Source organism: Capsicum annuum, chromosome 12 (assembly GCF_002878395.1).
Source record: "Capsicum annuum cultivar UCD-10X-F1 chromosome 12, UCD10Xv1.1, whole genome shotgun sequence".
Classification (NCBI taxonomy): domain Eukaryota; kingdom Viridiplantae; phylum Streptophyta; class Magnoliopsida; order Solanales; family Solanaceae; genus Capsicum; species Capsicum annuum.
In genome coordinates this window covers 115,907,174-115,934,415 of record NC_061122.1, presented here as the reverse complement: position 1 = coordinate 115,934,415, position 27,242 = coordinate 115,907,174, and positions in this window count along the sequence as shown.

The following is a 27,242-nucleotide window of genomic DNA, read 5'->3' as shown; positions in this document are numbered from 1 at the left end:
AGGAATTATCCTACTCATGATTTTGAGCTTTCAGCGGTGGTTTTTTCTTTGAAAAATGGCATCATTATTTGTATAGAATGCTTATAGACATCTTTTTTATCATAAGAGTCTGCACTATTTGTTCATTTAGAAGGAGCTAAAGCTTAGGCAAAGGATTGGGTTGGAGCTTCTCAAGGAATATGATATAAGTCTTCACTATCACCCAGGTAATACAAACATGGTAATGATGCTCTTAGCAGGTTGTCCATGGGGAGTCTAGATTATGTAGAGAAGGGAAGGAGTGAATTGGTTAAGGATATTTGCCATTTAGATAATCTTGAAGTTCATCTCTTGGACTCCAAGGATGTGGTATAATGGTACAGGAAGTGCTAGATCCTATCTTGATTAAAATCAAGAGTGATATTAGTGGACAAAAGGTAATGGTATTTGATATTAGTGGTGATGGTACTTTATGGTATCAAGGAAGGTTATGTGTTCCTGATGTCGATGGTTTGAGACAAAAGGTTTAGGCTGAGGTACATGAATCGTGCTATGTTGTTCATCCTAGTTTGACAAAGATATTTCATGATCTCAAGGAGATATATTAGTGGACTGGTATAAAAAGAGATATGGTTGATTTTATAGACAAGTGCATAGAGTTCCAATAATTTAAAGTTGAGTCCATGAGGCCTGGAGGGTTGTATCAAGAAATTGATTTACCCAAATGGAAATGGGAGGTGATCAAAATGGATTTTATTATCAATGTTCCTCGGTCTCTGAACTAATTTGATTCGATTTAGGTCATTGTGGAAAGGATGATGAAATCTGCTAATTTCTTACAAGTGAAGAGTACCTTTTTAGCGACAGATTATGCGAAGTTATATCTTTAGGAGGTTTTTAAGCTACATAGGATACCTATTTTGATTATCTCTGATCGTGGTATGCAATTTTCTTCTCACTTTTTGTGGTCTTTTTAGAAGGAACCAAGTACTATGGTGAGTCTGAAAGTACTATTTTTCATCTGTAGATGGATGGGCAAGGGGAAAGAACTATTTAAAAATTAGAGGATATGTTTTTAGTATGTGTGATTGACTATGGTGTCAATTGGGTTGAGCATTCACCTATGGTAGAGTTTACTTACAGTAATAGCTACCATTCTAGTATTGGTATGGCCTCTTTTGAGGAATTATATGGTAAGAGGTGTAGATCTCTTATTAGTTGGTTTGATCTTAGTGAGGCAGAAATGTTTGGTCTAGATTTGGTTGATCAGGCTATGGAAAAGGTAAAAGTTATTCGAGATAGGCTTAAGGCTGCCCAAAGTTGCAAGAATTCCTATGTGGATGTTAGATGTAGAGACTTGGAGTTTTGGATTTGGGATAAGGTATTCCTAAAGGTATCTCTATGAAGGAAGTACTGCAGTTTAGAAAGAAGGGGAAGATCAACCCTCGGTATGTCGGTCCTTATCTAATTCTTGGCGGGTTGGTAGTGTTTCTTATGAATAGTAGTTTCCTTCTAGTTTGATCGTCATTCATCCAGTATTTAATGTCTCTATATTGAGGAAGTGTCTATGTGATCCTTCTTCGGTTGTTCTTTTAGAAGGGTTAGGTATCTTGAATTCTCCATCTTAAGAAGAGGTCCCGATTGAGATACTAGATAGGCATGTTCGTTGGTTATGGACCAAGGATGTGGCCTCAATTAGGTTCTATAGATGAACCACAAGGCGGAAGAGGCTATGTTGGAAGCAGAAGTGGACATAAAGTCCAAGTATCTGCATTTGTTCTCCACTCTAGAAATTTATGCAAAAGGTATGTGTTCTTGAACACATATGTATTTTTAGAGTTTGTTAAAGCATAGGTTAATTCTGTTACATCTTTTTTTGTCTTAAAGGTAAGAGTAGAGGCATCTAAAGGGTGTAAGTCATGCATATACTACCTTGTCCACTATTCAGGGGTGAATATTCCTAGTAGGGTAGACTAAAACACCCTGGGTTCTTTTTTCCTGAACCTTAGAAAATTTCCTAGATTTTTGGTCTCTGGACAGGATACGACTAGGGGAAATGACTCATACACTGGGATATGAGTGGTATAGGTTAGTCGCATACTGACTAGTGTTGGCTGGCAGGTTAGATTAGGTTTTTGGAATGGGTATGATTTGTTCGGTACGAGTCATATCGATAGATACAATTTGTTTGGTTACATTACTTAATCTTAGACTTGGTATCTTGAGTTGAATCTGAGTACGAGTGGCTTACTATGAGCCGTAAGCTAGGGTGTGAGTCATACCATGGACTCGTATGGTGGACAATGTTCAATCATCTTGGGATTCTATTCTGCCAGGGGTACATATAGAGGGTACTAGTCATATACTTAGAAACAACATGGTTTGGGTTGAGTTGTACCTTGGTTAGTGTTGGTTCCAAGGGAGATGGCCTTGGTTATGAGTGGTGAGTATCACTCGTATTGGAGGGAACGACTGGTATATATAGTCATACCCATCTGACAGGATTTTGGGGAGTTTAAGTGAGGGCAATTTGAACATTTTCCTACTTAATGTAATATGGCCCCATGACTTATTCTCCTATTTGGAGGTTATTTGCCCTATTGTTCTATTCATTTACAGTTAGAAACTTCTCTTAAATACTCTATAATTCTTTTTATAGCTTTTGGGTAAAAAAAGTCTAGGGTTTAATCTTGAGGATTAATTTGGGGCTCATACTGGTGATTTCATTCCATCATTTTCTTTTTTTAAGGCATGTTATCTTCCATCATTGTTAGTTCCAACTAAAGGTGCGGTTTTAGACAATGTTTTCATGGCATGATTATTGTATGGTTTTTGGTTTTCAAATATAATATGGGGTTTTGGTTATAAATTCTGGTTTAATGTTTTCCCACATTTTAATTGTATTTTTAAATGTTTTAATGGGGTTTTGGATAATAGGTTGCAGGGAATGCTTATTTGGTAATTGGCTTTGGTTTTGGATATACTATGCACCCAATATGTTTGATAAAATGCCTATGAGAATGTTTTCACTATATTGTTGGATTTTAATGGAACTTATGCATGGTTTAAACTTAGTAATGGAACCCTAATTAAATGTTGTAAATGTCTTGGAATGGTTAAATGGAATGGTTTTGGGTTTAACAATCATTCTTGTAGGGTACAATGGAATCCCCCAAGTAATTATAATAATGGAACACTTATGGGGTACATGGGACTCCCCTAAGGTAATTGAATAGTATGATCTATGGGTAAATGGGAATCCCTTGGTCTCAAAAAGGTTTGGATAAGGACAATACTTGCAAGTTATTGTCGGTATTATGATACCACTACATATAGCCTCGGTTAATAACAATGGTTTGGTTGGTTGGAAAGGATTTTAACTTGGCAATAATGGTAGGGTGTGATAGCTAACCATGAAGGTGGTATTTCAATGAACAAACACTAGAAACTCTTATTTGCTGACATGAGATGTAGGTCATGGTAACCTTATATGATACTATGGGGTATAAAAGAATCCTCTAAGTACACTGTACATTTGTATAATAGGGGGTAAGGGTACTTAGGAATCCCCTACTCTAATGGTATCTCCGGTTTGTGTGGCTACATATTTTGGGGACCATTCATGGGGTTACACTAGACCCATATAGCCCATGGGTGGTGAAGGATAGTTAAGATACACATACCCAGGTAAATGCTAAACCCGATTCCCTTTCCCGACATGGTTATATATATTTATATATGGTTTGTATGCATATGGATGGTTTACCTATTTTTGTTAAATAGCACTATTTTATCCTTATCCTGAGTTTATGCTAGAGTTCTCCTGCTAAGCCATCATTGGGCGGTTGTATCCCATGCGATGTAGGAACTAGTCATTCTACTCTTCCTGCTTAGCGATCGAACTTCAGGATCAGCTTTTGGATTAAAGTAATGAGCTTCCATCTTGTTTAAAGGCTCTATTTTATTGATGTTATTTCATACTTTGGTTTATTTATGGATATTAGTTTTGGATTTGGTTAGTGGCATATCCCAATGGATTTTGGTATTCTTTTGGTTAGAGGCTTTTGTGGAACTACTATGGGTTGGTATATGCGGGATTTGTATTGGTGTTAAACTTAGTATTGGTATTGATATTAGGGCTGACACCCATTGGCGGGATTGTTTGTTGTTCCATCGTCTTTAATTTTTCGATCATATAATATTATTGTAGAACTCATATGGTTATCGTTTGGTTGGTTAAGATATTGGTTTAGTTGGACAATTGGACTTAGTTGAGTCGGTTTTGATTATTGACCTATCCCAGAGTCTTGATATGGACAATTACGTTATCTTGTTTAATGGTCAAAATTCAGCCAACTCAGAGCGGCTGGAGGTTGAGTTGGGTAATGGGGGTGGTCTTCGATCTAGTCGAATTTGTGATGCCTATTATGACATAGGCCCAGGTCGTGTATTGTCAACAAAGGTGTTCAAATAACATTATTTGTGCACTAGTGTCTGATTTCCATTTAGCTCCTATATCATGTGTGGTTACTTTCAGCCTTACATATTTAGTACATATTTTTATATTAATACCCCTTATGAGGCCCATAAGCTAAGAAAAAGAACACAAGAATTAGAAAGAGAGTACTCTAAGAAGGCAAGATCTACAAGGCAGTTTATGGCATCCCAATAAGTGTTTAGGCCTAGGTTTTCTAATAGACAGCCTAGGCCATCATCTTCTTATTCTACAGGTAGTGCTCTAAATTGGTTCAAGTGTCCACGGGAAATCAATTTGGGTAAAGAAGTAAGAGCAATATTTCATAAATAGCAGCGTATAAAGAGAAAGGGAGTATGAGACGATTAAGAACTCCTTGACAACCATTTAAATAATGTGGAAAGATTCATTAAGGTTCATGTCAGTTTGGGACAAATCCTTGCTTTTTGGGTGGTATGTCAAGGCATATGATGATAGAATGCCCAAAATGGAGCATGGGTGGTATAACACGACCTATTGGATCAGCCATTGTATAATCATCATCAGTGATTGGGTGTAAAGCTAAAGGTCGTGTAGGGGTGCTAAAGGAGCAGCAAGCTTTAGTGGGGTTCAGAATCGAACATATGCTCTAGTGATTGACAAAATTTAGAGGCTTCTTCAGATGTAGTTATAGGTACGTTGTCCACCTTTTCACATAATGTATATGCATTAACTGATCTGGGTTAACATTATCATAAATAACTCCTTTGGTTGCTGGAAAGGTCAAATGAAAACCGGAATTACTAGTTAAGCCATTTGAAGTATCTACGTCAGTTGTTGAATCTATTATGCCTTGGAGAGTGTATAGAAATTATATCATAAATATTTGCAGTTGTGATACAATGGCTTACCTTGTTGAGTTAGAAATGTTAGATTTTTATGTTATAATGGGTATGGTTTTATTGGCAGATTGTTATGCCATGGTAGATTGCCAAACTAACAGGGTGTATTTCAATTTTCCAAGAAAGGCAGTCCTTGAATAGAGGGGGTAATATTTGCCTGCGAAAAGGAAAATTTATTTCTTATTTTAATGCAAAAAGGATGATTTCCAAAGGTTACATATATCATCTAGTTAAAGTGAAGGATATTGATGTGGATTCACCAAGTCGTCGAACTATTCCAGTGGTAAATGAATTTACTAATGTATTTCCTAAAAATTTTTCTAGTTTCCCTCCAGAACGAAAAGTAGAGTTTAGTATTGATGGAATTACAGATACTCATCCAATCTCAATTCCTCCATATAGAATGGCCCTGACAAAATTATAGGAGTTGAAAGAGAAATTAAAAGAATTGTTAGAGTAAGGATTCATAAGGCCTAGTATGTCCCCTTAGGGCGCACCAGTGTTATTTGTGTGTAACAAAGATTGCCCATTAAGAATGTGTATTGAATACCGACAGCTGAATAAGGTGGCTATTAAGAATAAATATCCCCTTCCATTAATTGATGACTTATTTGATCAGTTACAGCGTGCCAAGTGTTTCTCAGAGATTAATTTGTGGTCAGATTAAAACAAAGTGAGGGAAAAAGAGAAGGATATTATAGTACCCCGCATGCTTCTAAGCTAGGAAGTAAATAAGTATTCCAATGTATGAAATCTCCTATCCTGTGATTCATACTTAAGTACATAACTTACAACGAATATCCTAGTGATAGGATAGCTTATGATGCATTAAGCATGTTCATATGAGTCACTTAAGGTAATACAAGCTAAGAGTTTTTCAATCCATCAAGTTTTAGTGTTCGATTTTTCAAGGGTCATTTTTGAACGAGTATAACTCGATTTTAATGTGCTATTTTGGCTGATTTAGATCCAACAAATTGTAGAAAATCGAATTAGCTTTCTAAGGATACCAATTTTTCCTTAATCCAATACTCGAGCAAAAAGTTATGCCCATTTTCGTGAAAGACAGTAAGCATAAGTGATTGGTTAGGCGCCGCCCAACCCAAGAATAGGCGATTGGTTAGGACCCGCCCAACCCAAGCATAGGCTATCACTTGGGCGCCGCCTAAGTCAATTCCAGGAGCCAAAAACACTCCGTCTTGAGTTATTTTAAGGGTAATTAATTCTTTTAACTCTTCTTACACGTCCCTAAACTTAACCCTATGAAATATATAGCTTCTAAACATATAACAACCCTACTATCATCTCAAAGATCATCATCCAAGAGAACTAAAACAGAAAAAAACAACTAGGGTTGCATAACTAAGTTTGAAGATCCGATTTCAAGAAAATTACTCCGTCAATCATCAAGAATCTTTCCTCGTAAGGTATGCGTGTGTTGATTTATGGATCCCTTTCATCCATAAAGCTCAAAAACTCTCTTTTTCATTGTAAAGTATGATTTCTATATTGTTGGGTATTGATGATCATGTTGTTGATATTGGGTGATTCCCAAGATGAAATCTTCATATGTTTTTGTGAATTCAAGATATCATATGAGTTGGAAACATGTAAATTTGGTTGTTCATGATGTATAATTTGATGATTACACCTATTATTAAGATGTGCATGTAAGGTGTTTGATAAAATGCCTAAGAAACTAGAAATCATGCAATGTAACTTAATTGTGACTAAGTGAAGGATTCATGGTATGCCCTTACGTTCCAATGACTTTTATCTGGATAATGTGCCTTGTAAATGTTGTTGTAATACTCATGAACTATTCTTATGAGATTATGCTATGTTTACATGCAAATCCTACTTATGAAAAAGATGCATGATAACCATGCAATTGACATGAACTTCCACGCTATTGGTATGGGTTGCCAATATGATTATGCAATGAACAAGATATTAAGATTGTGCAAGTACTTCCATGTGATATGAAATCCTTTCCATGCAATATATTGTTGATAACCATGCTTAGTATGAGATCCCTACTTATGATAATATAAATTATGTACTCTACTCTTATGATCAAGTCAGTCATGTGTGTTAGTTTTCTTCCATCGAGTCCTGGGGGTACTTGTACCCAAAAAATATTGTTGTGTGCCTAGATCCATGTCATGTTTCATGATATCCGAGCTCAAGCTACAATTCCATAGACTTCAGTTAGTCATGTGACTCAGGAAAACCTCATGATCTTAGTCAGTTGTCAGATATCAGTAACATTCCGCCAGTTAACCGAATTCAGTAAGATTAAGTCATGTACAGTCAGTTATTCATGTCCAGTCCCTCCAGATGGGAGTGGAGGTTAGCACCAAGTAAAATAAAGGATGGGAACTCACCTGTCAGTTCAGGGTGTGATTCTTAGTAGTCATTCTTGTGTTCTAGAACTACGTAGCCAGCGTAGGTTAAGACATCTTAACCCGTTAGATTAGGGTTGATGAGGTGGCTTAACCCGTTAGTTTAGCGCTCCCACCATTCTCATTGAGTACCTGCCAGATAAGGGTCACTCACAGGCTTTCCTTACCCGTGGCACGATATTGACACCCCTCCAGTTGGGGCAGAGATTGACCCCATCTTAGCCATAACGGAATACATGCGGCATGTCGGTTAGCCCCTACTTCCGACAGTTTCAGTATCAGTCTCGGTAAAAGAACTCAGGGTGTTCTTCAGATTTTTGTATATATAGGACTGCCTGATATATTCATCCATGTTATCTATTTCAGTGTCATTCATGACAGTTATCAGTAAACCATGTATTAGCTTATAGGTCATGCTATCACGTATTCACGGTTCTATTTTCTATATATATGTGTTTGCACTCCCACGTTCATATTAGTCAGTCAGTGTTGATCATGCATGAAACCCTTTATGATCAGCCTACCTACCTCGTATAATCAGTACTCCAGTTGTACTGATGCATTTGCGCTATGGTGCTTTCTTTTCATGTTACACCATAGGTTCTGAGACACGAGCTCCATCCTAACAGTAGCGGTAGCATTCCAGTCTTAGAGACACAGTGAGTCCTCATTGATTCGAGGACAATATGATTTGATACATTTATTTATTTCTTCTGTTCAGTTTTACGGAGTTAGTTGGAGACATGTTCCTTCAACTCCTTATTCAGATAGTTTAGAGGCTTTTAGATTTATGTTCAGATTGAGTTTTTTTGGGTATTTTCACCCACATGATTGTATTCAGTTGAATCTTATAGCCTTACAGTTCCATGTATTCCGCATTATTATATCATGATTTGCAGTATACAGGTACAAATATCAGTCATGGGTTAGCTTATGGTCCCTCGGGGTCATAACCACCGTGTAGCATTCTGGTTCAGCGAATCAGAGTGTTATAAACTTGGTACCAGAGCCTAAGGTTCAATAGAGTCCTAGGAAGTCTGAAATCCGCATCTAGTAGAGTTTTGTACATGGGTGTGTTGCGCACCATATTTATGTGCGGGAGGCTATAAGATGTTTTAGGAACAGTCCCCTTTCTTTATTATTCATGTCATGCTCGTAAGCATAATCAATAGTTAAACTCTCAGTCTAATCCATTCTTCTCTTATTCCAGACCATGGCCCCAAAGAGAAGAAACCAACCAGCTCCTCAGCCCGAAGATCCTTTGGGCGAACATGTTTCCCATGAGGAGTTTAGAGCCGTATTTAACATACTTGCTCAGTCCATGGCTGTACAGAATAAATGGCCACCAGTTATTCCGGCCAATCCAGTGGCCACTCCTAAAGCAGCTAGGGTTCGTGACTTTACCCGGATAAACCCTCCATCTTTCCATAGGTCTAAGTCTTATGAGGACCCTCAGGAGTTCATTGACCAAGTCCAGAAGGCCATTGACATCATGGGTGTTACTTTTATTGAGAGTGTTGAGTTAGCCGCCTACCAGTTACAGGATGTTGCTCATGATTGATACAAATAGTAGAAGTCTGAGAGGTTAGATGATACAGGCCCTATCGAGTGGGAGGAATTTGTCACAGCCTTCTTAGACAGATTCTTTCCCCAAGAGCTGAGGGAAGCCAAAGTTCTTGAGTTCATCAACATCAGGCAGGGGAATATGACGGTTAGGAAGTATTCCCTCAGATTTACTCAGCTAGCCAGGTATGCTCCTCATGTGGTTGCATACAATACAGCTAAGACGAGTAAGTTCGTGTCAGGGATCAACGATAGCGTGGTAAATGAGTGTAGGTCTGCGATGTTGATCAATGATATAACCTTAGAAATACTCATGATCCATGCCCAGGAAGTAGAAGAGCAAAAGTTTAAGACTAGGGAGAGGCAGAACAAGAGAGCAAGGTTAGGTAATTTCAACTTTACTCGCCCCAAGTTAGATGGAGGAAACCGTTCACAGTTTCACTCCAAGTCAGCCGTTCCATCTCCTTCCTCTGCTAGCACTCCAGTGCTAAAGTTCAGAGACGGTAATCGAAACAAAGAGCCAGGCTCTAAATCTCAGGGTAGTGTTAGCAGTGCCTGAATGAATCCCCTTTGTTAGACTTGTAGTATGAACCACAAGGGCATTTGCAGAGCTGGTAGTGATGTCTATTTTGGTTATGGCAAGTCAGGCCACAGGATTAGGGAGTGTCTACAGTTAAGTCTTCAGGGTCAGCCAAATTATTCTATAGCTCAGTCCAGTCGCCTAAACCAGCAGGGTGCCACTTCCAGTGCTCCTAGTGGGCAACTCCCACACAGAATATATGCTCTTCAGTCCCGGCAGGATCAGGAAAATTCTCCTGATGTCGTTACTGGTACGTTAAAGATTTTCCATGTTCATGTTTATGTTTTACTAGACCCAGGTGCATCTTTGTCTTTTGTTACTCCATACATAGCAGTATATTTTGGAATCAGTCCCAAAGTCCTAGCAGAGCCCTTTTCAGTCTCTACCCCAGTGGGTAAAACCATTATAGCTCGGCGAGTATACAGGAACTGCCCAGTTATGATATCTTAAAAATCCACATGAGCAGATTTAGTAGAGTTAGAGATGATTGATTTTGATGTCATTCTCGGCATGAATTGGCTTCATGCCTGCTAGCCACAGTCGATTGCAGAAATAGAATAGTTCAGTTTCAGTTCCTGAATGAGCCCATCCTAGAGTGGAATGGTATCATTTCAACATTCAGGGGTCAACTTGTTTCCTACCTTTGGGAAAGGAAAATAATTTCTAAGGGGTGTGTGTATCATCTAGTGCATGTTAAAGATTCTAGTTCTAAATATCCCAGCCTCGAAACAGTCCCTATTGTTAATGAATACTCAGATGTCTTTTCCAAAAATCTTCCAGGAATTCCTCTCGAAAGGGAAATAGACTTCGGTATAAACCTTCTTCTGGATACTCAACCTATTTCTATTCCGCCATACAGAATGGCACCAGCAGAACTCAAGGAACTGAAAGATCAGTTGAAGGATATCTTACATAAGGGATTCATCAGACCTAGTGTTTCCCCATGTGGTGCGCCAGTGTTCTTCGTACGCAAGAATGACGGTTCTCTCAGGATGTGTATTTATTACCATCAACTCAACAAGGTAACGGTCAAGAACAAATATCCTCTTCCCAGGATTGTTGATCTATTCGACCAACTTCAGGGTGCCAGTTACTTCTCCAAGATAGACCTCAAATCAGGCTATCATCAGCTCAGAGTTAGAGAATGTGACATTTCGAAGACAGCTTTTCGTACTCGATATGGTCACTTTGAATTTTTAGTCATGTCATTTGGTCTTACCAATTCCCCTGCAGCTTTTATGGATTTGATGAACCGAGTGTTCAAGCAGTACTTGGACATATTTGTCATAGTCATTATAGATGATAGTCTGGTCTATTCTCGCACAAAGCGTGATCATGCAGACCATCTCAGGATTGTTCTACAGACTCTCAGGGATCACCAGTTATTTGCTAAGTTGAGAAAGTACAAATTTTGGCTAAGATCAGTAGAATTCCTTGGACATATTGTTTACGGTGATGGCATTAGAGTAGATCCTCATAAAACCAAGGCAGTAAGAAACTGGCCCAGACCCATATCTCCATCAGATATTAGGAGTTTCTTGGGTTTGGCTGGCTATTACATATGGTTTATCGAGGGATTTTCTTCTATTGCATCTCCCATGTCTAGATTGACTCAGAAGAAGATTAAGTTTCAGTGGCCAGATTCATGCGAGAAGAGCTTTCAAGATTTGAAGAGTCGACTCACCTCCGCTCTAGTTCTAGCTATTCAAGATGGTTTAGATGGTTTTGTAGTCTATTGTGATGCATCCAGAGTGAGTTTAGGTTGTGTCCTCATGCAGCATGGTAAGGTCATAGCCTACGCCTCCAGACAGTTAAAGCCACATGAGAAGAATTATCCTACTCATGATCTTGAGTTAGCAACGGTAGTTTTTGGCTTGAAGATTTAGAGGAATTATCTCTATGGAGTTCATGTAGATGTCTTCACAGACCATAAAAGCCTCCAATATGTCTTTTCCCAGAAATATCTCAATCTTCGCCAGAGAAGGTGTTTAGAGCTCTTGAAGGATTATGACATGAGTGTTCTTTATCATCCGAGAAAGGCCAATGTTGTGGCCGATGCTCTCAGTCGACTCTTCATGGGTAGTATTTCTCACATTGAGGATAGTAAGAAAAAGATGGCTCAGGAGATCCATCAGCTTTCCAGACTAAGCCTTCGCTTAGTCAATTCTTTAGAGGGTGGTCTATGTGTTCATAGTAGTTCAGAGTCATCTCTAGTTTCCGAGGTGAAAGAGAAACTAGACAGGGAACCTAGCCTTGTCAAGCTCAAAGAGTCAGTTCAGAATCAGAAAATCAAGGTTTTCTCCCAAGGGGGAGATGGTGTTCTTCATTGTCAGGGTCGTCTATGTGTTCCAGGTGTAGATGAATTGAGGCAGCGAATACTTGCAGAAGCGCATGGTGCACGATACTCTATTCATCCATGGGCCACTAAGATATACCGCAATATGTGGGAGATCTATTGGTGGAGTGGGATAAAGAGAGATGTTACAGAGTTTGTGGCTAAGTGCTCTACATGCCAGCAGGTTAAGATAGAGCATTAGAAACCTAGTGGTTCCATGCAAGAGTTCACCATTCCTACTTGGAAGTGGGAAGTAGTCAACATGGACTTCGTGACGGGTTTGCCTAGAACTCGTCATCAGCATGATCCAGTCTGGGTCATTATAAATAGAATGACCAAGTCAGCTTATTTCCTTCTTGTTCGTACTTCTTATTCCGCCAAGGATTATGCCAAACTCTATATCAGGGAGTTAGTCAGATTACATGGTGTTCCACTATCTATCATCTCAGACAGAGGTACCCAGTTTATTTCTCACTTTTGAAAAGCATTCCAAAAGAATCTCGGTACCCAAGTCCATCTCAGCACAGCATTTCATCCTCAGAAAGATGGTCAAGCAGAGAGGACCATTCAGACTCTTGAAGACATACTAAGGGCATGTGCAATTGAATTCAAGGGAAGTTGGGATGACCACTTTTCTTTAGTTGAGTTTGCATACAACAATAGTTATCATTCTAGTATTCAGATAGTTCCATTCGAAGCTCTCTATAGTAGGAGATGTAGATCTCCAATTGGTTGGTTCGAAGTTAGTGAGGCCTCAGTTATAGGTCCTGACTTAGTATTCGATTCCTAAGAGAAATTTCAGTTGATCAGAGAGAGACTCTGGGTTGCTCAGATCCAACAGAAGTCCTATGCAGATGTTCATACAAAGGATCTTGAGTTCTAGGTCAATGACTATGTCTATCTTAAGATCTCTCCCATGAAGGGAGTGAAGAGGTTCTGCAAGAAAAGGAAAGTCAGTCCCTAGTATGTCGGTCCCTTCAGAATTCTTTGTCGCTTCGGCAAGGTAGCTTATGAGCTTTAGTTGCCTTCCGATATATCCTCAGTCTGTCCAGTCTTCCATGTCTCTTTGCTAAAGAAGTGCATAGGTGACCCAACTATTGTTGTCCCTATTCAAAGCATTGACATTTAGAATAGCCTCTCTTATGAAGATATTCCTGTTGAAATCTTAGATTATCAGACTCGTAGATTGAGGAACAAAGAACTCCCTCTAGTCAAGGTTCTTTGGTGAAATAAATCTCATGAGGGAGCTACTTGGGAAGCAGAAGCAGATTTGCGTACCAAGTATCCTCACCTCTTTCCCTCCAATTTATATCAAGCTCAAGGTAACAGTTCTTCTTAATCTTATTCAGTTTCACGTTCATGTTTCCAGTATACACTTGGAACCTATTAACCGTTTCACATTCAGTCATGCATGCATGTGCTAGTTATTCGTCCATCAGATATGCACTATTTCAGTATTTTTAGCATGTTAGTCATGAGATCAAGTTGCAGTTCTTCATGTTCAATTCAGGTTCTATTGTCTTGTATCCCTTCTCAGTAAATTCTCATTTAAGGACGAATGTTCCCAAGGTGGCGATATTGTAATATCCCGCATGTTTCTAAGCTAGGAAGTGAATAAATATTCTTAAGTATGAAATCTCCTATCCTATGATTCATACTTGAGTACATGACTTACAATGAATATCCTAGTGATAGGATAGCTTATGACGCATTAAGCATGTTCATATGAGTCACTTAAGGTAATAAAAGCTAAGAGTTTTTGAATCCATCAAGTTTTAATGTTTGATTTTGAAAAGTTCATCTTTGAATGAGTATAACTAGATGTTAATGTGGTATTGTGTCTGATTTAGACCCACCAAATTGTATAAAATCGAATTAGCTTTCCAACGATGCCAATTTCGCCTTAATCCAATACTCGAGCGAAAAGTTATGCCCATTTTTGTGAGAGACAGTAAGAACAGGAGATTGCTTAGGCACCGGCCAACCCAAGCATAGGCGATTGGTTAGGTGCCACCCAACCCAAGCATGGGCGATTGGTTAGGTGCCGCCCAACCGAAGCATAGGCGATCACTTGGGTGCCGCCTAAGTCAATTCCAGGTGCCTAAAACACTCTGTCTTGAGTTATTTTAAGGGTAATTAATTCTTTTAACTCTCCTTACAAGTCCCTAAACTTAACCCTACGAAATATATAGCTTTTAAACATATTACAACCCTATTATCATCTTAAAGCTCATCATCCAAGAGCACTAAAAGAGAAAAAACAACTAGGGTTGCGTAACTAAGCTTGAAGATCTGATTTCAAGGAAATTCCTCCGTCAATCATCAAGAATCTTTCCTCCTAAGGTATACGTGTGTTGATTTATGGATCCCTTTCATCCATAAAGCTCAAAAACCCTCTTTTTCATTATAAAGTATGATTTCTATATTGTGGGGTGTTGATGATCATGTTGTTGATATTGCGTGATTCCCAAGATGAAATCTTTATATGTTTTTATGAATTCATGATATCATATGAGTTGGAAACATGTAAATTTTGTTGTTCATGATGTATAATTTGATGATTTCACCTATTCTTAAGATGTGTATATAAGGTGTTTGATAAAATTTCTAAGAAACTATAAATAATGCAATATAGCTAAATTGTGACTAAGTGAAGGATTCATGATATGCCCTTACATTCCAATGACTTCTATGTTGATAATGTGCCTTGTAAATGTTGTTGGAATACTCATGAACTATTCTTATGAGATTACGCTATGTTTACTTGCAAATCCTACTTATGAACAAGATGTATGAAAACCATGCAATCCACATGAACTTTCATGCTATTGGTATGTGTTGCCAGTATGATTATGCAATGAACATGATATTAAGATTGTGCAAGTACTTCCATGTGATATGAAATCCTTTCCATATAATACATTGTTGATAACCATTCTTAGTATGAGATCCCTACTTATGATATTATAAATTATGGACTCTACTCTTATGATCAAGTCAGTCATGTGTGTCAGTTTCCTTCCATCGTGTCTTGGGGGTACTTGTACCCTAAAACTATAGCTGTGTGACTAGATCCATGTCATATTTCATGATATCCAAAGTCAAGCTATGATTCCATAAACTTCAGTCAGTCATGTGACTCAAGAAAACCTCATGATTTTAGTCAGTTGTTAGATATCAGTAACATTCCACCAGTCAACGGAATTTAGTAAGATTAAGTCATGTACAATCAGTTATTCATGTCCAGTCCCTCTAGATGGGAGTAGAGGTTAGCAACGAGTGAACCCAAGGATGGGAACTTACCCTCCAGTTCAGGGTATGATTCTTAGTAGCAATCCTTGTGTTCCAAAACTACATAGCCAGTGTAGGTTGAGACATCGTAACCCGTTAGATTAGGGTTGATGAGGTGGCTTAACCCATCAGTTTAGGGTTCCCACCATTCTCATTGAGCACTGCCAGATAAGGGTGACTCACAGATTGTCCTTACCCATGGCACGATATTGACACCCCTCCAGTCGGGGCACAGATTGGACCCTAGCTTAGCCATAATAGCATTCATGGGGCATGTTGGTTAGACACTACTTCCCATAGTTTCAGTATCAGTCTTAGTGAAAGAACTTAGGGCGTTCTTCAGATTTCAGTATGTATAGGACTGTCAGATATAGTCATCCATGTTATCAATTTCAGTATCAGTCATGACGGTTATCAGTAAACCATGCATTATCTTACAGGTCATGCTATTACGTATTCATGTTCCTAGTTTCTATATATGTGTGTTTGCACTCCCAGGTTCATATTAGTCAGTCAGTGTTGTTCATGCATGAAACCCTTTATGTTCAGCATACCTTCCTTGTATACTCAGTACTCTAGTTGTACTGACACATTTGCGCTATGGTGCTTTCTTTTCATGTTACACCATAGGTTTAGAGACACGAACTCTAGCCCAGCAGTAGCGGTAGCATTCTAGTCGCAGAGACACAGTGAGTCCTCATTGATTCGAGGACAATATGATTTGATACATTTATTTATTTCTTCAGTTAAGTTTTACGGAGTTAGTTGGAGACATGTTCCTTCAACTCCTTATACAGATACTTTAGAGGATTTTAGATTTATGTTCAGATTTACGTTCAGATTGAGTTGTTTTGGGTATTTTCACCCGTATAATTATATTCAGTTGAACCTTAAGGCCTTACAGTTCCATGTATTCCGCATTATTATATCATGATTTGCAGTATACAGGTACAGATATCAATCATGGGTTAGCTTGTGGTCCCTCGGGGTCATGAGCACCGTGTAGCATTCCGGTTCAGCGAATCAGGGTGTTACAGATATACTCAATTTTGAACATGATACAATCATTACGAGTTTCTAGTCATGTCCTTTGGACTAACTAATGCACCTACAGCTTTTATTGATTTGATGTATAAGGTGTTTAAGCCATTCTTAGATTTGTTCGTGATAGTTTTTATAGATGATATCTTGGTATATTCAATATCAAAAAAGGACCATGCCAGTCACTTGCGACAGATGTTACAGATTCTGCGTGATTTTAAGTTCGATGCAAAGTTCTTTAAATATGAGTTTTAGTTAAAATTTGTTGCATTCTCTGATCATATTGTACCTATTGAAGGAACAAAGGTTGATACTCAAAATATAGAAGTTGTGAAGAACTGGACAAGACCTACAACGTCTATAGAGATTCATAGTTTCCTTGGGTTGGCAAGTTATTATAAAAGGTTTGTTGAAGGGTTTTCTTCAATTTCTGCACCTTTAACAAAGCTAACAAACAAAGAATACAAGTTCTAATGGAATTATGCATGAGAAAGGAGTTTCCAAGAGAAGAATAAGTTGACTTTTGCACCCATATTGGCAATTCCAAAAGGCACAGAAGGGTATGTAGTGTATTGTGATACTTCAAGAATTGGCTTAGGATATGTGTTGATGCAGAATGTTAAAGTAATAGCATATGCTTCAAGATAATTGTGGTCACATGAGATGAATTATTCAATAAATGATCTTGCGCTAGCAGTAGTTATATTTTCCTTAAAGATATGGTGCCACCACCTGTATGGGATTCATGTTGACATATATACTAGCCATAAAAGTTTTCAATAAATCTTTAATCAGAAGGACCTAAATTTGAGGCAGCAAATATGGCTTGAGCTATTAAAAGTCTATGATGTTGATATCTTGTGTCATCTAAGAAAGCAAATATGGTACTGGATTAGTTTAGTCGTAAGGCTATATTAAGATCTTATAGGCAGTCTACCAAAAGACAAGGGATGACTAAGGATCTACACCAACTAGCTAATTTGGGGGTTCTCCTTCGTGAAACTCTGGATATGGGGATTATTGTGCATAATGCGGCAAAATCTTCATTAGTAGCTTAAGTCAAAGATAAGAGATACCCAGATCCTATTCTATTAAAGATTAAGGAGAATCTACAATGTTGTATGGAAAAGGCATTTAAGCTTATGCAAGAGAGAGCACTTCAGTGCCAAAATAGATTATGTGTGCATAATGTAGATGGGCTAAGAAAGAGGATTATGATAGAGGCACATCATTCAAGATATTCCATCCACTCATGGTCAACTAAAATGTATCATTATTTGAAAGGAAAGAATTAGTAGGGTGACATGAAAAAGAACATTCCAGAATTTGGAGTTGAATGTCCAAATTGTCAAAGAGTTAAAATAGAGCCCCAAAAGCCCCGGGTTTATACGCAATGCATAGATCTTCCAATCTGGACATGGGACATTATCAACATGGATTGTGTCACTGGTTTTCCTCGTACATCTTGAAATTTCCAAATAGGTAATAGGTTATAGGCTTATCAAATCAGCATACTTTCTGTCGGTTAAGACCACTTACATAGCTGAAGAGTATACAAAATTGTATATTAAATAGATACTTCGGCTCCACGGAGGACCAATATATATTATATCTTATAGGGGAGCTCAATTTACTATAAATTTTTGGAATTTTTTTCAAATAAATTTGGGAACACAAGTTAATTTAAGTAACACTTTTCACCCTCAAACAAAAGAATAAGCAGAATGTACCATTCTAACCCTTGAAGATATGTTATGAGTTTGTGTATTAGACTTTAAATGTTTTTGGGATGATAATTTATCTCTCATCTAGTTTTTCTATAAAAAATAGCTATCATTCAAGTATAAAAATTACACCATATGAAACTTTGTATGAAAAATAGTGTAAATCACTAATTGGATGGTTTGAAGTAGATAAAACTGCCTTGCCTGGGCCAGAACTTACTAATCAAGCTATGGAAAAGATTAAAGTGATCCAATAGTTCCTAGAGACATCCCAAAGTCAACATAAGTCACATACAAATGAAAGAAGGAAGGGTCTAGAGTCTGTTATAGATAATTGGGTATTCTTAAAGGTATCAACAATGAAAACAGTAATGAGATTTGGTAAAAAAGGAAAACTATGTCCACATTGTATAGGCCCATATAATATTATTTGAAGGTTTGTCCAAGTTGCATATGAGTTAAAGGTACCCCCAGAGCTTTCAACAGTCCATCTAGTGTTTCATATCTCAATGATTCGAAAGTGCATCAAAGATCCATCTCATATTACTCCTACTGAAGATGTACAAGTTACAGAAGATCTCATCTATGAAGAAATACCTTTGCGATTCTAGATCGACAAGTTATGAAGTTAATAAATAAGGAAATATCTTCTGCAAAAGTACTTTGGAGGAACTATCAAGTAGAGAAGATCACATGGGAAGCTGAAGAAGTGATGAAATTCAAGTGCCCCCATTTATTCAAATACAAAGAGAAAGTCTAAGATTCTGAATTCGAGTAATAACAACTAAGTATAATATATAAGTACTGTGTGATAACAGGAATATTAACATTAGGCTTGAACTTATTTAGGGTGGACAGCTATGTTAACATTTGAGGACGAATGTTCCAAAGCAGGGGAGGATGTAACACCCTATAATTTGCATATTATTATTCTATTTATATGGAACTAGGTATAGCCATGTGGTATAGGTAATGGACAAGATTTGTTTTGTGAGTATTGATGGTGTAGATGCAATTCTAGATACTGCCCGTATGTTTTAATATGAAACAACCAAGTTAACATCGATACAACTATTTAACTTGGAATCGTAAGCCGATATTAGAATCTAAAGTTTAAAGTGTTAAGATTATATAAGTTGTAAGTTAGATTAAAAGGATTAAGTACTAAAAAAGAAATAAAATATTGAGGTAATTCCATGACTTAATTAAGTTAGTAGGTAAGTCACTTACTTTATCTATATGGACCAATTTAATGGACCCAAGGATATGGATTAGATTTGGACATAGTGTACTCATTTGGGCCTAACTTAAGTAAAAGAGCAAGAAATAAAGAAATGTCCCAACACTTAAATATGCAAAGGTCCAATTTAATTGATCCTAAAAATGAATCAAGAAAGTAGGTGCATCACTTACTTTAACCTTCTGAGCAGCTTGATCTCTTTAAGTATGTGCATCACTAACTTGGACCCATTTGACCAATTTAAGGTCCAAATTGCAGCTAAAAAGATAGACAAAAATTAGGGCCTTTATAAGGCCAAGTTGCTGGTCATTTTCTTCAATTCCCAGTCACAAAAAGTACCCCATTTCATAATGTTCTCTCCACTTCTCTCTAAAATAGTAAGGAGCATCCTTAATTCTCCTTCTAGGATTCTTGAAGAAACCCTCACCTAGTTAAGTGAAAGCAATTACGGTCTAGATTAATATGTTTATTACTCATTCTATTTTATATATCATTTGGAGGTGTGATGAAGCCAAAGTTATTACGGATGATCTTATAAGAATTGGTATGGTATGTATAACTAATTGAAGGAGAAAAGGGTTAAAATAACACCCTTGATTGATAAATTAAGAGCTTACTGCCCTACTACTATTTTGGGAAAAGTTAAGTAGCCCCGTGTATTGGCTAGTTACTAATATTAGTTTTATCATATATTTGTTGTAGATAAGTATTTCGAAAGTCCAGAAGTTATGTTGGTCGTATCGGATTTATGAAACCAGGTATGTAAAGCTACTCCATGTTGTATTCTTTTGCATGAAATCCAACACTTATGATACAAAGTAAGCTTCTAAAGCTCTCCCATAGTAAATGATACGTAGTGGCAGCACATGATCCTCCATCTACCTAACGTCCTTATTCTTTCTCCCTATTGTGTTAAAATAGCTCAATGCATGCTTATTATCAGGTCTTCATTTTTACATTCACTAGAAAGTCTCAATAGTTATCCTTTAAGTCAAATAAGGCCCGTATGTTATTTTTAGCTCCTAAAAATTTTATTCGTATACAATCTGCTCCATACCTCTTTGTCATTGCATTAAGTGTTTATTCACATGTCTCTTATTGGTAGATTATTGTTTCAAGGTATCATAATGTTATGACCTCCAAAGTAACAATCTCAAAGGCTAAATAAACTAAGTAACGAAAATATGAATTGAATGGGTGGCAGCTTAGGGGCATAAGCCTATCATGGACCGATCCCAATATTTATATATGGGTGGCATCTCAAGGGCGTAATCCTAGCATGGGACGATCCTGATTTGTCTATTTAGCACTGATCAGTTAGTTATTTTTATCATATGGCTTACAAAGATTATAATATAAGAGTGGTAAAATGACTATAAGAATGTAATGTACCTTCCCCTACAAGTATATATATCAAGGTGGTCTACTAGCACTATTTGTACACTTGTATCTTTTTTCCATTAAGCTCCTATATCATGTGTGGTTAGTTTAAGCCTTAAATATTCAGTACATACTTTCATACTAACGCCCCTTATAGGGGACCTGTATTTCATTCTATAGGCAGAGGTGCTTCAGCTAATACACCATCTAAGTAGGAGCCCAGGATATCCAGTGGCTATTGGTGAGCTCTAGGTTGATTCAGGGATTTTCAAGTCTGTTTCATATATTTTTGTATTGTAAAGAAACTGAGAATATGGCAGGGGTTTGTCCTAACCTTAACTAAGTGTCTATGTATTTGTTAGAGGCTTTGTAGACCAATGTAACATTAAGAATAACAGTATCCTATCTTCTTGATGTTACGGTCCCAATAGCCAAGTCTTGTATATATAGTTTTAGGATCGTTGTTTATTTCTCATCGATGCATTATATCCATGTATGGAAAAACCTTTGTTTATTATAGTTACATGCATGAGAAGTACAAGGTTATGGATTCTTGCTCTCGGCCTTCACGGCTACGGGTGCATGTCCGCCCTAATAGGATTTGAGGCATGATAGTAACATCCACCACTAAACATCTTTCATCTTTAAATCACCAACTATACCACTTAATACCTTAACTTATTAGAAGACTATAACCGACATCTCTATTACAAAAATTTTACCCAACTACACAAGAGCATATATAACATATAATTGCCATACATAGGGCTAGCTCGGGTTCAATCTGGTAGATGTAAATATAGGCACATCACTAATCATGCTCTGACCTTTACAAGCATCTTCATAATAACATTGTACGCTCCAGCTTTGTCGGGTATCAATGTAACGTCACAATAGCCTCCGGCTGCAATAGGTATCATCATATCATCACAACATCATAAGTCTACACTGGGTATTAACGTATCATCATAATATCCTCTGGCCTTGCCGGGTATCAACATATCATCATAATATCCTCTGGCCTTGTCGGGTATCAAGAAATCATAATAATATCCTCCGGCCTTGTCGGATATCAATATATCATCATAATATCCTTTGGCCTTACCGGCATCAATATATCATCATAATATCCTCCAACCTTTCCAGGTATCAACATATCATAATAATATCCTCCAGCCTCGTCGGGTATCAACTAACCATCATAATATCCCCGCCTTGCCGGGAATCATCATATCATTAATATATCCTCCGACCTTATCGGGCATCATCATATCATCAATATATCAATAATAAAGCATAAGACCCAAAAGTGCTAAAGTGAATGACAAGTAAATTAAATGACAAGCCCCACGGGGACTAATTTAAATGACAAGCCCCATGGGAGCTAAAGTATCTGACATGCCCCGCGAGAGCTAAAGTAAATGACAAGTAAAGTAAATGAAAAGCACCACGAGAGCTAAACTAAATGACAAGTATAGTAAATGACAAGCTCCATGAGAGACAAAGTAAATGACAAGTGATGTAAATGGCAAGCCTCACAAGAGTTAAAGTAAAAGAGAAGTAAGGAAAAGTATACCTTCATATCTCATCATTCATCATCAAGGACAGCTTATCCATAAATATATGAAAATATATAGCATGAATGTTAAAAAGCATTAATGGGTTCAACATGGTTAATAGCATAGTTTCTCATGAAGTCAATAAATATACCTTATAGAGCCATTAGTATTATGACTCACAATATTAGCAACAAGAGGGATTTCTAGAAAAAGCACTAGATTGGTTACTAAACAAAAGCATAAAATGGGTAATTCATAGCCCAAGAATCGAAATAGTAGTCTAGTCAATGGTCAACATGATAACATATTCTTGGGCTTAATTAATAGCATTATCCATATCCACACATCACATTAACGATAATTTTGTCAACAATCATGTACATCACTTCTAATGCAATCACCATAATTGATAATCTAGGCATTTAGACCATGGGAATAACCATAAGCAATATCATGAACAATGGCTTGTTAGTAGTGTATTTTTTCCCACCATTGGCTAAAGATATCATTAGTATGAATGATGGATAAAGCATGACATAATATATAACTTTCATAGCATGGTTAATAACATCATTTATGGTTTAGTCCATATTAAAGTTAATTGCAAATTTAATAGTACGTTCACTATCCCAAACAACAATTAATCACAACAACATAATTAATTGCGTGACATAAACTGTAGCCAATAGGGCATACAAGGCATAATCCTTTGGGCATTATTCTCAATGCCATTCTGAATAACCAACAAGTACCAGTAATCATCAATATTTCCACAAAGGGGAACTCTCTAGTTAATTACTAAGTTGTAAGGGTTCAAGGTAATGAATCATAAGTCTTGCCTTAAAGTGGGTCAATAAGCCTACATCTAAATCCCTTAATGCATTCTTATCAATTTCTACCTCGGACTAGGATATGGTATCTAAATCAACTCTTAGATATAAAGCAAGCCACAATAAGCCCTAAGGTAGATATTCTACTCATGCACTTTTACTATGTCCAATGGAACTAAGGCAACCTTTACTAGTATTACCAACTACGACCAACTTACTCTAAGTATGAGAAACTAGAGAAATTTAACGAATATTGATTATTCTAAGGCATGATCATGCTAAACATGAGTAATGAAGTCTATTCCACCTAAGTCAAAGCGAAAAAAGTCAAGATTTTTAATTCTAAAGATTTTCATGGCCTAAATGGTCCAACTAATCCAAGTCTTGGATTTTTACAATCCAATACTTAAAACCCATCTCAATTTAACAAGATATCACAATTATACAATAACATAGCTCAATCTAACAAGTAGTAAAAGTAGCCTACTTGTAATTCAAAGAATGCTTAACAATCTATTAAACTGTTTCTTTTCTCTGTTGAGAAGCTTCTTTAAGGAGCCAAACTATCAAAAACACACTCTACAAATCATTACGAGAACATCAATACCCATTATGCACCATTGTGCTTTGGGTTAAAAAATAGCACCCAAAACCCCTAAGTGGGTTTATGAGATCAACCTAATGTGCATACACCATTAGTGAATCCTAACCCTCAAGAAACAAGTGAAAACCAAGCTTATTTGGGATAAAATCATGAACTTGAGCTAATAGGGGTTTTGGTAAAAAAAGTTGAAGATGTTAGAGCATAAAAATGAAGGATTCATACCTTTAATCTGTTGTTTATCACAAAAACATATGTTAAATAATCTTCCAACGCACACCTAAGACTCAATTTGAAGTTAACATATCATTCTAGGGTTTTAGGTCTCTAGGAGAAGTAAAAATTGCCAAATTCGTGACCAAGCGGCCTATTTATATCCACTCTAGGTATGGAGGTACTGCAATTGACACCATAGGTTCTATGATTTCATGACGTGATCACCATGATGTGGGATGCGATTGCTATGCTCCAATGCCAGCACAGTCTAAATCTTTCTTTTGACCTCTGATACTCATTCAGACTCTGATTTTGTAAATGAACTATGTTACTCCACTAAATTCAACATTCCAGATGCATTGGTGGACTCTTATTTTCCATTAGAGGTCGTTTAGACCAATTGTGGGCCCAGGACCTATATCTTTCATTATTTTCCAACTAATGGGTCAAAATGGGCTTGGATCCACTAGGACCCAAACAAAAGTTCTACCTAGCCTAAAATTTACATTTCAAAACTGCTGGCGAAGTCAAAATTCATATCCCAAATTGTTTTACTTATGTTTTTGTTCGGTGGTCATTTGGAACCATTAAAGACTTCTAAAAGGGGGATTGGATCTAAAAATCAAATGAACAGCAACTAACCAAATTATCAGTTCCAGCAAGTTATAAATGACTTGGGGAAGCTCTGGAAAAGCTCTGATATAAAAAATAAGCGGAAATACAAAAAATGACCTGAAGGGTCATTACAACATCCACTACTAAGGAACTTTCAGCTGCAAAAGTTTATAATGAAGGTATACTTGAAGTCTTGAACATGTAAGGATACTAGGCCTGCATCTCGCTCTCAATCTCCTAAGTGGCCTCATCCACTGGGCAGTGCCTCAACTAACCCTTGAAAACTACCTTGATAGTTGGAATTCCTTTGGGTGCAATCATTTTACATCCCTTGTCGAAGTGAGCACAGGTACCTCAACAAAGGTCAAACACTCATCTAAATGGACTGAGTCCCATCTAAGCAAATAACATAGATAGAGACTAAATCACCATGGCATAGAGACGTGGAAAACTGGATGAACTACACCAAATTTTGGACGTAAAGCTAACTCATAAGCTACCTCATCAATTGAATGGAGAATCTCAAAGGGTCCAACAAATCTCGAACTAAGTTTACCATTCCTCTTGAACCTCATCACTCCCTCCATGGGAAAGCCATGAATGAATATGCAATCACTAACTCCAAATCTCAAAGGACAAAACTGACAACTATATCTAGAATAATAATGTTAACATAAGTATCAATATCTATAATTATCACAACACATGATCTGAATACTGGATCCACTACTAAATAATCACCCACAGAAGTAGACACACATAATGGCACATATAATAAATCAACAGAAAACTCAAAATAGGGTGCATAATAAGTAGATATGTAAAAGAATATGTGGATTTGAGATCTAATAAGCCAAGGGACGACTAGTGGCATAAAAGAATCATACCTGTAACCACAACATCTGAAGTCTAAGCCTCGGGTCTAATAGGTACTACCTATAACTGACCTTTCCCACTACCTGGCTAGGCACCTAACCAACCTCCCATCCTTCCTATCAAAGAACCTCCTCGAGTACCATAAAAACTATTTTTTTGACTATGAGAACCACCTCTAGTTGAGGGGTGAACTACTATAATAGGGGGACACACTGAGGTAAAGAAACAATCTCTCCACAAAGAGGACACTCTCAAGAAAGTGACCACTCCTCCCATAACTATAACACGTTCTATAAGCAGAACCAGAACTAACAGATTCGACAGACCAAAAATGACCACCACTCCTAGACTAACCAAAAAATGAACCCCCTGAAGACTGACTACTTCTTTTACTAAGGTGAATACTGGCACAAGACTGACCTCCATCAGTCATCTAAAGAGTTGCCTGAACTAGCCGACTAGGCTGACTTTGAGGTTTAAAAAATAGATGTGGAGGATACCCAACATGAGAACTAGCACTACCTAATTGGGATCCACTAAAGCTCCTATCGAACTTGACTTGAAATCTAAGCCTCTTATCTTGGCCCTCATGACCCTTATGGTGCATCTCCATCATCAACCAAGCATGATCCAAAACCTCAGCAAAATACCTACTCATAACAACCAAATACTAAGTTGATATATAGAAGGAAAAGCCCACCGCTCTGGCAATACAAAAAACTCTCGCATACTCAAAAGTAAAAATAGAAGTGGCATGTCGAGCAACCAATAGCTGAGAAGCTACCAGTTTAGCTACTACTGGTATAGGAGAATCCTCGACTCTTGGAGTTGTAGCTACAGGCTACGCTCTCACCCCTATACTACTCTGATCTATAGAGTGTGCTTAATTCTATGACACACCACTGATAAAACAAAATAGTTGAACTAATGCATCTCCAAGAAATTAAGAGGGAACAAAAATTGGTAGAGCCTGGGCTGATCCCTAGCCAACCACTAGCTATGGCAGAAGAATCTCAGTCTTATGCGCTGGAATAGGGGCTGGGGAACGTGGTCTATTTTGGCCTCTAACTAGGGAAATGCCTCTAGGTTTTTCACAACCTCTAGGTTATCTACGACCATTGATAGGATCCCTTGGCCAGATCTCATAGCCCTCATTGCGTGTAGTGGTAGCATGTGTCCTGTCCATCTATGATAGAGTTAAGTCAATGGAATATTCTTCAGACCAACTCAGACACTTAGCATGATATGATTGAAAAAAGTGAAGAAATCATAAGAATTTCCCGTAGCCTCCAGAAAATAGGAAGCAAACCTCAATTTTTTGATCCATTAGACTCTACTAGATAATTGCTCTTATACCAACAATATCAATGAAACCTGGATCTGATACCAATTTTTCATAACCTGATTTATGATTTATGATGGCACCCACAAATTCCTACTTGTAGGTAAGCTAATACCATAACCCAGAGCTAATACAATGGGTTAATCATATAAGAAAGGCCCAACATAGGAAAAATTTAAGAACATCAATTAAAAACGTAAAGGTTCTAGATAGGATAAACAATCATACAAGATACCAATCCCAAAAACTATTAGAGCTAGTAGAGGATTAACTAATAGTTTCAATACAACTGCAAGTCTAGAATAGTCAA